We start from the raw sequence: 13,748 nt of genomic DNA, 5'->3' as shown, positions 1-13,748 counted from the left end.
AGTTATATTTTGGGTTGGATGTTGCATCCAATTGTTAATATTTTAATCAATGGCATTTCTTTAGGGTGCTCATTAGTCTTTCAGTTGTTAATCTTGTTTTTTATCCTCTGTTTGTTGTGTACTAAATATTTCTGTTTATTTTCATATTTTTTCCCCCTGTGAAACCATTGTGTTGCATCCATGTCTGAAATGTGCTGTATAAATAAAGCTTGATTTGATTTAAACATATTGTAAAACAAATGAATCCAATGACCGACCAATCAAGACTATTTCCAAAACAAATAATGTTAAAGCAACACATTTCTTGGTCCCTAGTTTTGCCAGCCTGCTGAAGGTGTGGTGGAGTGGTAAACACCACCCCCGGCTCTACCAGGGGCTTGAGGTGGTCTCCCACAGCTCTGCGGTCTTGCCGTTCCATTTCTTGACTGCCCCTGCAACACATTTAGTCATATTATATAAAACAGTCAGAGCTGGTTTCACAGACAAGGCTTCAGCTTAGTCCCAGACTAAAATGCTTGTTTGAGCTGTCTTAAGTTGCTTTGAGTTATGTTAAAATAGTGGTAGATTTAGCCTGTTCTGGACTAATCAAAGCCGATTGCAAGAGGGAGGATTAGAGCTACTCCAGGACTAAATGGAAGATTAAATGAATCTTTCAAAGAGGCAGGTTTAACTTCTGCTTAGTGCTGTTTGTGAGGGAGCCTGGACTATGTGGAATGTCTAAATGAAGACCAACATGCACTACAGAGGCCAGCCAGACCAGTACTTGTGGATAGGAGTAATCCATTAAATTACTTTCAGACCGCTTTCGTATGTACAAAGAAAATGCATTGGAGATTATATCTTTGCTTGAGCCTAGACTTTCCTCTCTGTCTCAAAGAGGAAGGCCTTCACCCAATTCTCTCCAAGTTCTGATCACTGAGGTTTTTGGCATCTGGAATCTTTCATTGTGAAACTGGTGATTTGTGTCGCTGCCAGTGAAGCAACTGTGTGTTTAATAGTTCACAATGTCTGCAGGAGGAGTCTTTACATCTAGTTTCCTGATGCTGCTGGCCAAGCCAACTATAAAGTCTGCAGGAGGAGTCTTTACATCTAGTTTCCTGATGCTGCTGGTCAAGCCAACTATAAAGTCTGCAGGAGGAGTCTTTACATCTAGTTTCCTGATGCTGCTGGCCAAGCCAACTATAAAGGGCAATATGAATATCTGAATATGGGCAGTTCCCAGGAGTAATTGGCTGGTTAGATGGATGTCATGTTCCCATCAAGTGTCCATCAACTCCTGATGCTGAGGAGTACCGTAACCATAACAACTGGTTTACCATCAACTCCTGATGCTGAGGAGTACCGTAACCATAACAACTGGTTTACCATCAACTCCTGATGCTGAGGAGTACCGTAACCATAACAACTGGTTCTCCATCAATGTTCAGGGTGGATGCTAATCCTAATTTAGAGTTCTCAAACATTGTTGCCTGTTGGAAAGGTGCAACTCAGGATGGAAGGATTTCCCTCAACTCTTCATTGGTCTCAGTTTCAGAGAGGACAACATAGTGGACAACTACCTGGTGACAGTGGATATTAGGGTGAGAAACATGGTCTACTAATAGTTACTACATAGTAATGTGGTCTACTAATAGTTACTACATAGTAACATGGTCTACTAATAGTTACTACATAGTAATATGGTCTACTAATAGTTACTACATAGTAACACGGTCTACTAATAGTTACTACATAGTAACACGGTCTACTAATAGTTACTACATAGTAACACGGTCTACTAATAGTTACTACATAGTAACACGGTCTACTAATAGTTACTACATAGTAACACGGTCTACTAATAGTTACTACATAGTAACACGGTCTACTAATAGTTACTACATAGTAACATGGTCTACTAATAGTTACTACATAGTAATATGGTCTACTAATAGTTACTACATAGTAATATGGTCTACTAATAGTTACTACATAGTAACATGGTCTACTAATAGTTACTACATAGTAATATGGTCTACTAATAGTTAATACATAGTAACATGGTCTACTAATAGTTACTACATAGTAACATGGTCAGAGGATAATAGGATGAGAAACAGATGTGCTCATGAGGTTAACTTCTTTGTTCTCTGCTGAAAGGTGGTGGCAGCATCTTCTCTCAGGGATGTTATAGCAGATGTGGAGGGAACACAATCACTGTGTACTGGCTCTTCCAACCTGTTCACATTACACCCTCACTGTGTACTGGCTCTTCCAACCTGTTCACATTACACCCTCACTGTGTACTGGCTCTTCCAACCTGTTCACATTCCACCCTCACTGTGTACTGGCTCTTCCAACCTGTTCACATTACACCCTCACTGTGTACTGGCTCTTCCAACCTGTTCACATTCCACCCTCACTGTGTACTGGCTCTTCCAATCTGTTCACATTCCACCCTCACTGTGTACTGGCTCTTCCAACCTGTTCACATTCCACCCTCACTGTGTACTGGCTCTTCCAACCTGCTCACATTCCACCCTCACTGTGTACTGGCTCTTCCAATCTGTTCACATTCCACCCTCACTGTGTACTGGCTCTTCCAACCTGTTCACATTCCACCCTCACTGTGTACTGGCTCTTCCAACCTGTTCACAATACACCCTCACTATGTACTGGCTCTTCCAACCTGTTCACATTACACCCTCACTGTGTACTGGCTCTTCCAACCTGTTCACATTCCACCCTCACTGTGTACTGGCTCTTCCAACCTGTTCACATTCCACCCTCACTGTGTACTGGCTCTTCCAACCTGTTCACATTCCACCCTCACTGTGTACTGGCTCTTCCAACCTGTTCACATTCCACCCTCACTGTGTACTGGCTCTTCCAACCTGTTCACATTACACCCTCACTGTGTACTGGCTCTTCCAACCTGTTCACATTACACCCTCACTGTGTACTGGCTCTTCCAACCTGTTCACATTACACCCTCACTGTGTACTGGCTCTTCCAACCTGTTCACATTCCACCCTCACTGTGTACTGGCTCTTCCAACCTGTTCACATTCCACCCTCACTGTGTACTGGCTCTTCCAACCTGTTCACATTACACCCTCACTGTGTACTGGCTCTTCCAACCTGTTCACATTACACCCTCACTGTGTACTGGCTCTTCCAACCTGTTCACATTCCACCCTCACTGTGTACTGGCTCTTCCAACCTGTTCACATTACACACTCACTGTGTACTGGCTCTTCCAACCTGTTCACATTCCACCCTCACTGTGTACTGGCTCTTCCAACCTGTTCACATTCCACCCTCACTGTGTACTGGCTCTTCCAACCTGTTCACATTCCACCCTCACTGTGTACTGGCTCTTCCAACCTGTTCACATTCCACCCTCACTGTGTACTGGCTCTTCCAACCTGTTCACATTCCACCCTCACTGTGTACTGGCTCTTCCAACCTGTTCACATTACACCCTCACTGTGTACTGGCTCTTCCAACCTGTTCACATTACACCCTCACTGTGTACTGGCTCTTCCAACCTGTTCACATTACACCCTCAATGTGTACTGGCTCTTCCAACCTGTTCACATTCCACCCTCACTGTGTACTGGCTCTTCCAACCTGTTCACATTCCACCCTCACTGTGTACTGGCTCTTCCAACCTGTTCACATTACACCCTCACTGTGTACTGGCTCTTCCAACCTGTTCACATTACACCCTCACTGTGTACTGGCTCTTCCAACCTGTTCACATTCTACCCTCACTGTGTACTGGCTCTTCCAACCTGTTCACATTCCACACTCACTGTGTACTGGCTCTTCCAACCTGTTCACATTCCACCCTCACTGTGTACTGGCTCTTCCAACCTGTTCACATTACACCCTCACTGTGTACTGGCTCTTCCAACCTGTTCACATTCCACCCTCACTGTGTACTGGCTCTTCCAACCTGTTCACATTCCACCCTCACTGTGTACTGGCTCTTCCAACCTGTTCACATTCCACCCTCACTGTGTACTGGCTCTTCCAACCTGTTCACATTCCACCCTCACTGTGTACTGGCTCTTCCGACCTGTTCACATTACACCCTCACTGTATACTGGCTCTTCCAACCTGTTCACATTCTACCCTCACTGTGTACTGGCTCTTCCAACCTGTTCACATTACACCCTCACTGTGTACTGGCTCTTCCAACCTGTTCACATTCCACCCTCACTGTGTACTGGCTCTTCCAACCTGTTCACATTCCACCCTCACTGTGTACTGGCTCTTCCAACCTGTTCACATTCCACCCTCACTGTGTACTGGCTCTTCCAACCTGTTCACATTCCACCCTCACTGTGTACTGGCTCTTCCAACCTGTTCACATTCCACCCTCACTGTGTACTGGCTCTTCCAACCTGTTCACATTCCACCCTCACTGTGTACTGGCTCTTCCAACCTGTTCACATTCCACCCTCACTGTGTACTGGCTCTTCCAACCTGTTCACATTACACCCTCACTGTGTACTGGCTCTTCCAACCTGTTCACATTCCACCCTCACTTTGTACTGGCTCTTCCAACCTGTTCACATTCCACCCTCACTGTGTACTGGCTCTTCCAACCTGTTCACATTACACCCTCACTGTGTACTGGCTCTTCCAACCTGTTCACATTCCACCCTCACTGTGTACTGGCTCTTCCAACCTGTTCACATTACACCCTCACTGTGTACTGGCTCTTCCAACCTGTTCACATTACACACTCACTGTGTACTGGCTCTTCCATCCTGTTCACATTCCACCCTCACTGTGTACTGGCTCTTCCAACCTGTTCACATTCCACCCTCACTGTGTACTGGCTCTTCCAACCTGTTCACATTACACCCTCACTGTGTACTGGCTCTTCCAACCTGTTCACATTCCACCCTCACTGTGTACTGGCTCTTCCAACCTGTTCACAATACACCCTCACTGTGTACTGGCTCTTCCAACCTGTTCACATTCCACCCTCATTGTGTACTGGCTCTTCCAACCTGTTCACATTCCACCCTCACTGTGTACTGGCTCTTCCAACCTGTTCACATTCCACCCTCACTGTGTACTGGCTCTTCCAACCTGTTCACATTACACCCTCACTGTGTACTGGCTCTTCCAACCTGTTCACATTACACCCTCACTGTATACTGGCTCTTCCAACCTGTTCACATTCCTTTCCTCTGGAAAAAGAACATGGTTAGAAGCACAAATAAACTCATATGGTTCTTAGAATGAAGAAGAATAAAGATTGACTCAGACAGTGGAATATATTTAACAAAGGAAGTAACCACAGGCTTAAAGCTGGCTCAGGCACCTGAGAAGCACCTTGCACCATCTCCACCTGTGTATGTATTTCACCCATCATGTGCTGCTGTTCCACCTTGTCAGCAGCAGAGACTAAAACCCCGTCTCGTGCTTTGCCATAAGACATTACAGGCTCTTCAAGCTTATCTGCCATTGTCTCTGGAGTCACACTCTCCATGTCACTCTCATCCTCTCTCTCCATCGGCACACTCCCCTCCCCTTCCTCAGACGTGAGGTCCATTGTTTGCAAAAGTAAGTGATCTTCTCCCTTATTACAGCTACATCTAACTTTGGGTCTGTCACACATTTTGCACACATTTCCTATGTTCCGACATTCTCTGGCATAATGCCCTTGTTCACTACATTTGTGGCATGTGAATTCCGGACATTCCTTTAGTATGTGCCCCGGCTGAATACATAATCTACATACCTTCACTTGATTGTCGTGGATTACACGAAAATATTCAAATCCCTCGACAGTGTTAAATTTAGTAGAATATGGCAAGGATTGCACATTGTCTGTAAACTTTACCTTGCAAAATCTCGTCCCATCTACAATGTCCGTTCCTGGCCACATCCTCCTCTTGATTGGCGTGGTCGCCTTCACATTCCAGCCTTTTAGTTTCTCTTCTATCTCCTCGTCCGTAATGTATGCGGGCAAGTTCAAAAAGGACACCACCAGCTCATCGTTCCCTAATTCTTTAGCCATGATTTGACAGTTCTTTATCTTTAGCCCGTCTATTAGTCTTTCTTTTCCATTTACATGAGACATTGTTATTTCATACTTATTTCCGTCTTTCATTCGACATCCCAGTATTGCTCCGCAAACTTCCTTTATTCCTCTCAGCAATTCCATCGTTGTTATTTTCCCTTCTCCACTTATTTCCACGTTCACCGTCAGTTCCTTCTCATATGTTCTTTTTTCAGTTCTTCGTTTAACATTCTGATTTCACTGTTGTCCTTTCTCGTCGTCGTTTGTATTCTTGATGTCGAAGCCATGTTGTCTGTCCGGTTATTTTAAGCAATATCCCCCAAACAGCTCACGCTGATGGGGGACAATAGCAAAAAAGTTTCACAGAAACTTCACTACAGTCACTCACAAACTTTCAAACTTATAAAGCAAATAGACCTCCAAAAACAACGATATTCTCTCTCAAGCACTCAGACACCTGCTTCTCTTCCACTTCTGAAACTCCAAAAAGGGACGTGTGAAGCAAACGTGATAACCACTACACTACAGAAACTGCTGCTACATTTAATATAAAATTCGGTTTACTCCTTGCAGAATAATCAAGCAGCAGTTTCTGTAGTGTAGTGGTTATCATGTTCGCTTCACACGTGAAAGGTCCCCGGTTCGAAACCAGGCGGAAAAAATGCTCATTGACACATTCAATTAGTACCACAGAGAAGTTCATGAATCCCTTACTTTGGAAATTCGAATACGTTCCATGAATATCTTTAAAATTCGGTTTACTCCTTGCAGCTAATTGTAGCAGTAGTTTCTGTGGTGTAGTGTTTATCACGTTCGCTTCACACACGAAAGGTCCTTGGTTCGAAACTGGGTGGAAACAACGCTCATTGACACATTCAAGAAGTATCATAGTGGTAACAGAGAATTTCATTAATGCCTTATTTTGGAAATTCGAATACGTGCCATGAATATCGGTAAAATTCGGTTTACTCCTTGCAGCTAATTGTAGAAGCAGTTTCTGTAGTGTAGTGGTAATCACGTTTGCTTAACACGCAAAAGGTCCTCGGATCGAAACCGGGCGGAAACTGTGCTCTTTAACACGTGCAGTAGGTACTTTACTTTTAACAGAGAATAGTTATTTTCATAAATACCTAATTTTGGAAATTTGAACACGTGCCATGTATATCAGTAAAATTCGGTTTACTCCTTGCAGAGAATTGTAGCAGCAGTTTCTGTGGTGTAGTGTTTATCACGTTCGCTTCACACACGAAAGGTCCCTGGTTCGAAACCATCGGAAACAATGCTAATTGACACATTCAAGAAGTACTATAGCGGTAACAGAGAATTTCATTAATGCCTTATTTTGGAAATTCGAATACGTGCCATGAATATCTGTAAAATTCGGTTTACTCCTTGTAGCAAAATGTAGCAGCAGTTTCTGTAGTGTAGTGGTTATCACATTTGCTTAACACGCGAAAGTTCCTCCGTTCGAAACCGGGTGGAAACAGTGCTCATTGACACGTCCAGTAAGGTACTGTACTTTTAACAGAGAGAAGTTATTTTCATAAATTCTGTATTTTGGAAATTCAAATAAGTGCCATGAATATCAGTAAAATTCTGTTTCCTCCTCGTAGCTAAATGTAGCAGCAGTTTCTGTAGTGTAGTTGTTATCACGTTCGCTTATCACGCGAAAAGTCCTCGGTTCGAAACCGGGCGGAAACAGTGCTCTTTATCACTTGCAGTAGGTACTTTACTTTTAACAGAGAATAGTTATTTTCATAAATACCTAATTTTGGAAATTTGAACAAGTGCCATGTATATCAGTAAAATTCGTTTTACTCCTTGCAAAATAATTGTAGCAGCAGTTTCTGTAGTGTAGTGGTTATCACGTTTGCTTCACACGTGAAAGGTCCCTGGTTCGAAACCGGGCGGAAACAACGCTCATTGACATATTCAAGAAGTACTATAGCGGTAACAGAGAATTTTATTAATGACTTATTTTGGAAATTCGAATACGTGCCATGAATATCTGTAAAATTCGGTTTACTCCTTGCAGAAATATCAAGCAGCAGTTTCTGTAGTGTAGTGGTTATCACGTTTGCTTCACACGCGAAAGGTCCCTGGTTCGAAACCTGGGCCGAAGCAGTGCTCTTTGACACGTGCAGTAGGCACTATACTTTTAACAGAGAATAGTTATTTTCATAAATTCTGTATTTTGGAAATTCGAATACGTGCCATGAATATCTGTAAAATTCGGTTTACTCCTTGTAGATAAATGTAGCAGCAGCTTCTGTAGTGTAGTGGTTATCATGTTTGCTTCACATGCGAAAAGTCTTTCGGTTCGAAACCGGTCGGAAGCAACGCTCAATGACACATTCAAGAAGTATCATAGTGGTAACAGAGAAATTCGTTAATGCCTTATTTTGGAAATTCGAATACGTGCCATGAATATCAGTAAAATTCGGTTTACTCCTTGCAAGATAATTGTAGCAGCAGTTTCTGTAGTGTAGTGGTTATCACGTTTGCTTTACAAGCGAAAGGTCCTCGGTTCGAAACCGGGTGGAAACAGTGCTATTTGACAAGTGCAGTAGGTACTGTACTTTTAACAGAGAATAGTTATTTTCATAAATTCTGTATTTTTGGAAATTCGAATACGTGCCATGAATATCAGTAAAATTCGGTATCCTCCTCGTAGCTAAATGTAGCAGCAGTTTCTGTAGTGTAGTGGTTATCACATTCACTTAACATGCAAAAAGTCCTCGGTTCGAAACCGGGCGGAAACAGTGCTCTTTGACACGTGCAGTAGGCACTATACTTTTAACAGAGAATAGTTATTTTCATAAATTCTGTATTTTGGAAATTCAAATACGTGCCATGAATATCTGTAAAATTCGGTTTACTCCTTGTAGATAAATGTAGCAGCAGTTTCTGTAGTGTAGTGGTTATCACGTTTGCTACACATGCGAAAAGTCCTTCGTTCGAAACCGGTCGGAAACAACGCTCAATGACACATTCAAGAAGTATCATAGTGGTAAAAGAGAAATTCGTTAATGCCTTATTTTGGAAATTCGAATACGTGCCATGAATATCTGTAAAATTCGGTTTACTCCTTGTGGTAAAATGTAGCAACAGTTTCTGTAGTGTAGTGGTTATCACGTTCGCTTAACACGCAACAGGTCCTCGGTTCAAAACCGGGCGGAAACAGTGCTCTTTGTCACGTGCAGTAGGTACTGTACTTTTAACAGAGAATAGTTATTTTCATAAATTCTGTATTTTGGAAATTCGAATACGTGCCATGAATATCGGTAAAATTCGGTTTACTCCTTGCAGCTAATTGTAGCAGCAGATTCTGTAGTGTAGTGGTTATCACATTCGCTTAACACGCAAAAGGTCCTCGAATCAAAACCGGGTGGAAATAGTGCTCTTTGACACGTGCAGGAGGTACTGTACTTTTAACAGAGAATAGTTATTTTCATAAATTCTGTATTTTGGAAATTCGAATACGTGCCATGAATATCTGTAAAATTCGGTTTTTCTCCTTGTATATAAATGTAGCAGCAGTTTCTGTAGCGAAGTGGTTAATACGTTTGCTTCACATGCGAAAAGTCCTTGGTTCGAAACCGGTCGGAAACAACGCTCAATGACACATTCAAGAAGTATCATAGTGGTAACAGAGAAATTAGTTAGTGTCTCTTTTGGAAATTCGAATACGTGCCATGAATATCGGTAAAATTCGGTTTACTCCTTGCAGCTAATTGTGGCAGCAGTTTCTGTGGTATAGTGGTTATCACATTCGCTTAACAAGCGAAAGGTCCTCGTTTCGAAACCGGGCGGAAACAGTGCTCTTTGTCACATGCAGTAGGTACTGTACTTTTAACAGAGAATAGTTATTTTCATAAATTCTGTATTTTGGAAATTCGAATACGTGCCATGAATATCTGTAAAATTCGGTTTACTCCTTGTAGATAAATGTAGCAGCAGCTTCTGTAGTGTAGTGGTTATCATGTTTGCTTCACATGCGAAAAGTCTTTCGGTTCGAAACCGGTCGGAAGCAACGCTCAATGACACATTCAAGAAGTATCATAGTGGTAACAGAGAAATTCGTTAATGCCTTATTTTGGAAATTCGAATACGTGCCATGAATATCAGTAAAATTCGGTTTACTCCTTGCAAGATAATTGTAGCAGCAGTTTCTGTAGTGTAGTGGTTATCACGTTTGCTTTACAAGCGAAAGGTCCTCGGTTCGAAACCGGGTGGAAACAGTGCTATTTGACAAGTGCAGTAGGTACTGTACTTTTAACAGAGAATAGTTATTTTCATAAATTCTGTATTTTTGGAAATTCGAATACGTGCCATGAATATCAGTAAAATTCGGTATCCTCCTCGTAGCTAAATGTAGCAGCAGTTTCTGTAGTGTAGTGGTTATCACATTCACTTAACATGCAAAAAGTCCTCGGTTCGAAACCGGGCGGAAACAGTGCTCTTTGACACGTGCAGTAGGCACTATACTTTTAACAGAGAATAGTTATTTTCATAAATTCTGTATTTTGGAAATTCAAATACGTGCCATGAATATCTGTAAAATTCGGTTTACTCCTTGTAGATAAATGTAGCAGCAGTTTCTGTAGTGTAGTGGTTATCACGTTTGCTACACATGCGAAAAGTCCTTCGTTCGAAACCGGTCGGAAACAACGCTCAATGACACATTCAAGAAGTATCATAGTGGTAAAAGAGAAATTCGTTAATGCCTTATTTTGGAAATTCGAATACGTGCCATGAATATCTGTAAAATTCGGTTTACTCCTTGTGGTAAAATGTAGCAACAGTTTCTGTAGTGTAGTGGTTATCACGTTCGCTTAACACGCAACAGGTCCTCGGTTCAAAACCGGGCGGAAACAGTGCTCTTTGTCACGTGCAGTAGGTACTGTACTTTTAACAGAGAATAGTTATTTTCATAAATTCTGTATTTTGGAAATTCGAATACGTGCCATGAATATCGGTAAAATTCGGTTTACTCCTTGCAGCTAATTGTAGCAGCAGATTCTGTAGTGTAGTGGTTATCACATTCGCTTAACACGCAAAAGGTCCTCGAATCAAAACCGGGTGGAAATAGTGCTCTTTGACACGTGCAGGAGGTACTGTACTTTTAACAGAGAATAGTTATTTTCATAAATTCTGTATTTTGGAAATTCGAATACGTGCCATGAATATCTGTAAAATTCGGTTTTTCTCCTTGTATATAAATGTAGCAGCAGTTTCTGTAGCGAAGTGGTTAATACGTTTGCTTCACATGCGAAAAGTCCTTGGTTCGAAACCGGTCGGAAACAACGCTCAATGACACATTCAAGAAGTATCATAGTGGTAACAGAGAAATTAGTTAGTGTCTCTTTTGGAAATTCGAATACGTGCCATGAATATCGGTAAAATTCGGTTTACTCCTTGCAGCTAATTGTGGCAGCAGTTTCTGTGGTATAGTGGTTATCACATTCGCTTAACAAGCGAAAGGTCCTCGTTTCGAAACCGGGCGGAAACAGTGCTCTTTGTCACATGCAGTAGGTACTGTACTTTTAACAGAGAATAGTTATTTTCATAAATTCTGTATTTTGGAAATTCGAATACGTGCCATGAATGTCGGTAAAATTCGGTTTACTCCTTGCAGCTAATTGTAGCAGCAGTTTCTGTAGTGTATTGGTTATCACATTCGCTTAACACGTGAAAGGTCCTCGGTTCGAAACCGGGTGGAAACAGTGCTCTTTGACACGTGCAGTAGGTACTGCACTTTTAACAGAGAAAAGTTATTTTCATAAATACCTAATTTTGGAAATTTGAACGCGTGCCATGAATATCAGTAAAATTCATTTTACTCCTTGCAAAACTATAGCAGCAGTTTCTGTAGTGTAGTGGTTATCATGTTTGCTTCACACGCGAAAGGTCCCTGTTTCGAAACCAGGCGGAAACAACGCTCATTGACACATTGAAGAAGTACCACAGTGATAACAGAGAATTTCATTAATCCCTTATTTTGGAAATTCGAATACGTGCCATGAATATCTGTAAAATTCGGTTTACTCCATGCATGAAAATCAAACAACAGTTTCTGTAGTGTAGTGGTTATCAAGTTTGCTTCACACGCGAAAAGTCCCTGGTTCGAAACCAGGCGGAAACAACGCTCATTAACACATTCAATTAGTACCACAGAGCATTTCATGAATCCCATATTTTGGAAATTCGAATACGTTCCATGAATATCTTTAAAATTCGGTTTACTCCTTGCAGCTAATTGTAGCAGTAGTTTCTGTGGTGTAGTGTTTATCATGTTCGCTTCACACGCGAAAGGTCCCCGGTTCGAAACCAGGCGGAAACAATGCTCATTAACACATTCAATTAGTACCACAGAGAATGTCATGAATCCCTTATTTTGGAAATTCGAATACGTGCCATGAATATCTGTAAAATTCGGTTTACTCCGTGCAGCTAATTGTAGAAGCAGTTTCTGTAGTGTAGTGGTAATCACGTTTGCTTAACACGCAAAAGGTCCTCGGATCGAAACCGGCCGGAAATTGTGCTCTTTAACACCTGCAGTAGGTACTTTACTTTTAACAGAGAATAGTTATTTTCATAAATACCTAATTTTGGAAATTTGAACACGTGCCATGAATATCTTTAAAATTCGGTTTACTCCGTGCAGCTAATTGTAGCATTAGTTTCTGTGGTGTAGTGTTTATCACGTTCGCTTCACACACGAAAGGTCCCTGGTTCGAAACCAGCGGAAACAATGCTCATTGACACATTCAAGAAGTACTATAGCGGTAACAGAGAATTTCATTAATGCCTTTTTTTGGAAATTCGAATACGTGCCATGAATATCTGTAAAATTCGGTTTACTCCTTGAAGAAAAATCAAGCAGCAGTTTCTGTAGTGTAGTGGTTATCACGTTCGCTTTACACGCGAAAGGTCCTCGGTTCGAAACCGGGTGGAAACAGTGCTATTTGACATGTGCAGTAGGTACTGTACTTTTAACAGAGAAAAGTTATTTTCATAAATTCTGTATTTTGGAAATTCTAATACGTGCCATGAATATCTGTAAAATTCAGTTTACTCCTTGCAGGTAATTGTAGCAGCAGTTTCTGTAGTGTAGTGGTTATCACGTTTGCTTCACATTCGAAAAGTCTTTGGTTCGAAACCGGTCGGAAACAACGCTCAATGACACATTCAAGAAGTATCATAGTGGTAACAGAAAAATTCGTTCATGCTTTATTTTGGAAATTCGAATACGTGCCATGAATATCGGTAAAATTCGGTTTACTCCTTGCAGCTAATTGTAGAAGCAGTTTCTGTAGTGTAGTGGTTATCACTTTCGCTTAACACGCGAAAGGTCCTCGGATCGAAACCGGGCGGAAACAGTGTTCTTTATCCCTTGCAGTAGGTACTTTACTTTTAACAGAGAATAGTTATTTTCATAAATACCTAATTTTGGAAATTTGAACACGTGTCATGTATATCAGTAAAATTCGGTTTACTCCTTGCAAGATAATTGTAGCAGCAGTTTCTGTAGTGTAGTGGTTATCACGTTTGCTTCACATGCGAAAGGTCCCTGGTTCGAAACCGGGCGGAAACAACGCTCATGGACACATTCAAGAAGTACTATAGCGGTTACAGAGAATTTCATTAATGCCTTTTTTTGGAAATTCGAATACGTGCCATGAATATCTGTAAAATTCGGTTTACTCCTTGAAGAAAAATCA

The 13,748-nt window shown here is 41.6% G+C and overlaps 6 non-coding genes across 6 annotated transcripts; all 6 read left to right on the top strand.

The window, feature by feature from the left end:
• Positions 1–7,652: 7,652 nt before the first annotated feature.
• On the top strand, positions 7,653–7,725 carry trnad-auc (transfer RNA aspartic acid (anticodon AUC)). The gene has a single exon. It is a non-coding gene; the product is annotated as a tRNA-Asp (tRNA).
• A 773-nt stretch (positions 7,726–8,498) lies between these two features.
• Positions 8,499–8,571, top strand: trnav-uac (transfer RNA valine (anticodon UAC)). The gene has a single exon. It is a non-coding gene; the product is annotated as a tRNA-Val (tRNA).
• A 1,621-nt stretch (positions 8,572–10,192) lies between these two features.
• trnav-uac (transfer RNA valine (anticodon UAC)) lies at positions 10,193–10,265 on the top strand. The gene has a single exon. It is a non-coding gene; the product is annotated as a tRNA-Val (tRNA).
• A 2,647-nt stretch (positions 10,266–12,912) lies between these two features.
• Positions 12,913–12,985, top strand: trnav-uac (transfer RNA valine (anticodon UAC)). Its single transcript has one exon. It is a non-coding gene; the product is annotated as a tRNA-Val (tRNA).
• Positions 12,986–13,333: 348 nt separating this feature from the next.
• On the top strand, positions 13,334–13,406 carry trnav-aac (transfer RNA valine (anticodon AAC)). The gene has a single exon. It is a non-coding gene; the product is annotated as a tRNA-Val (tRNA).
• A 142-nt stretch (positions 13,407–13,548) lies between these two features.
• On the top strand, positions 13,549–13,621 carry trnav-cac (transfer RNA valine (anticodon CAC)). The gene has a single exon. It is a non-coding gene; the product is annotated as a tRNA-Val (tRNA).
• The last annotated feature ends 127 nt before the right edge of the window (positions 13,622–13,748 follow it).

This window comes from Salmo trutta, unplaced genomic scaffold (assembly GCF_901001165.1).
Source record: "Salmo trutta unplaced genomic scaffold, fSalTru1.1, whole genome shotgun sequence".
Classification (NCBI taxonomy): domain Eukaryota; kingdom Metazoa; phylum Chordata; class Actinopteri; order Salmoniformes; family Salmonidae; genus Salmo; species Salmo trutta.
Note: the sequence above shows the minus strand (reverse complement) of the source record. Positions and strands in the feature narration are given on the sequence as shown.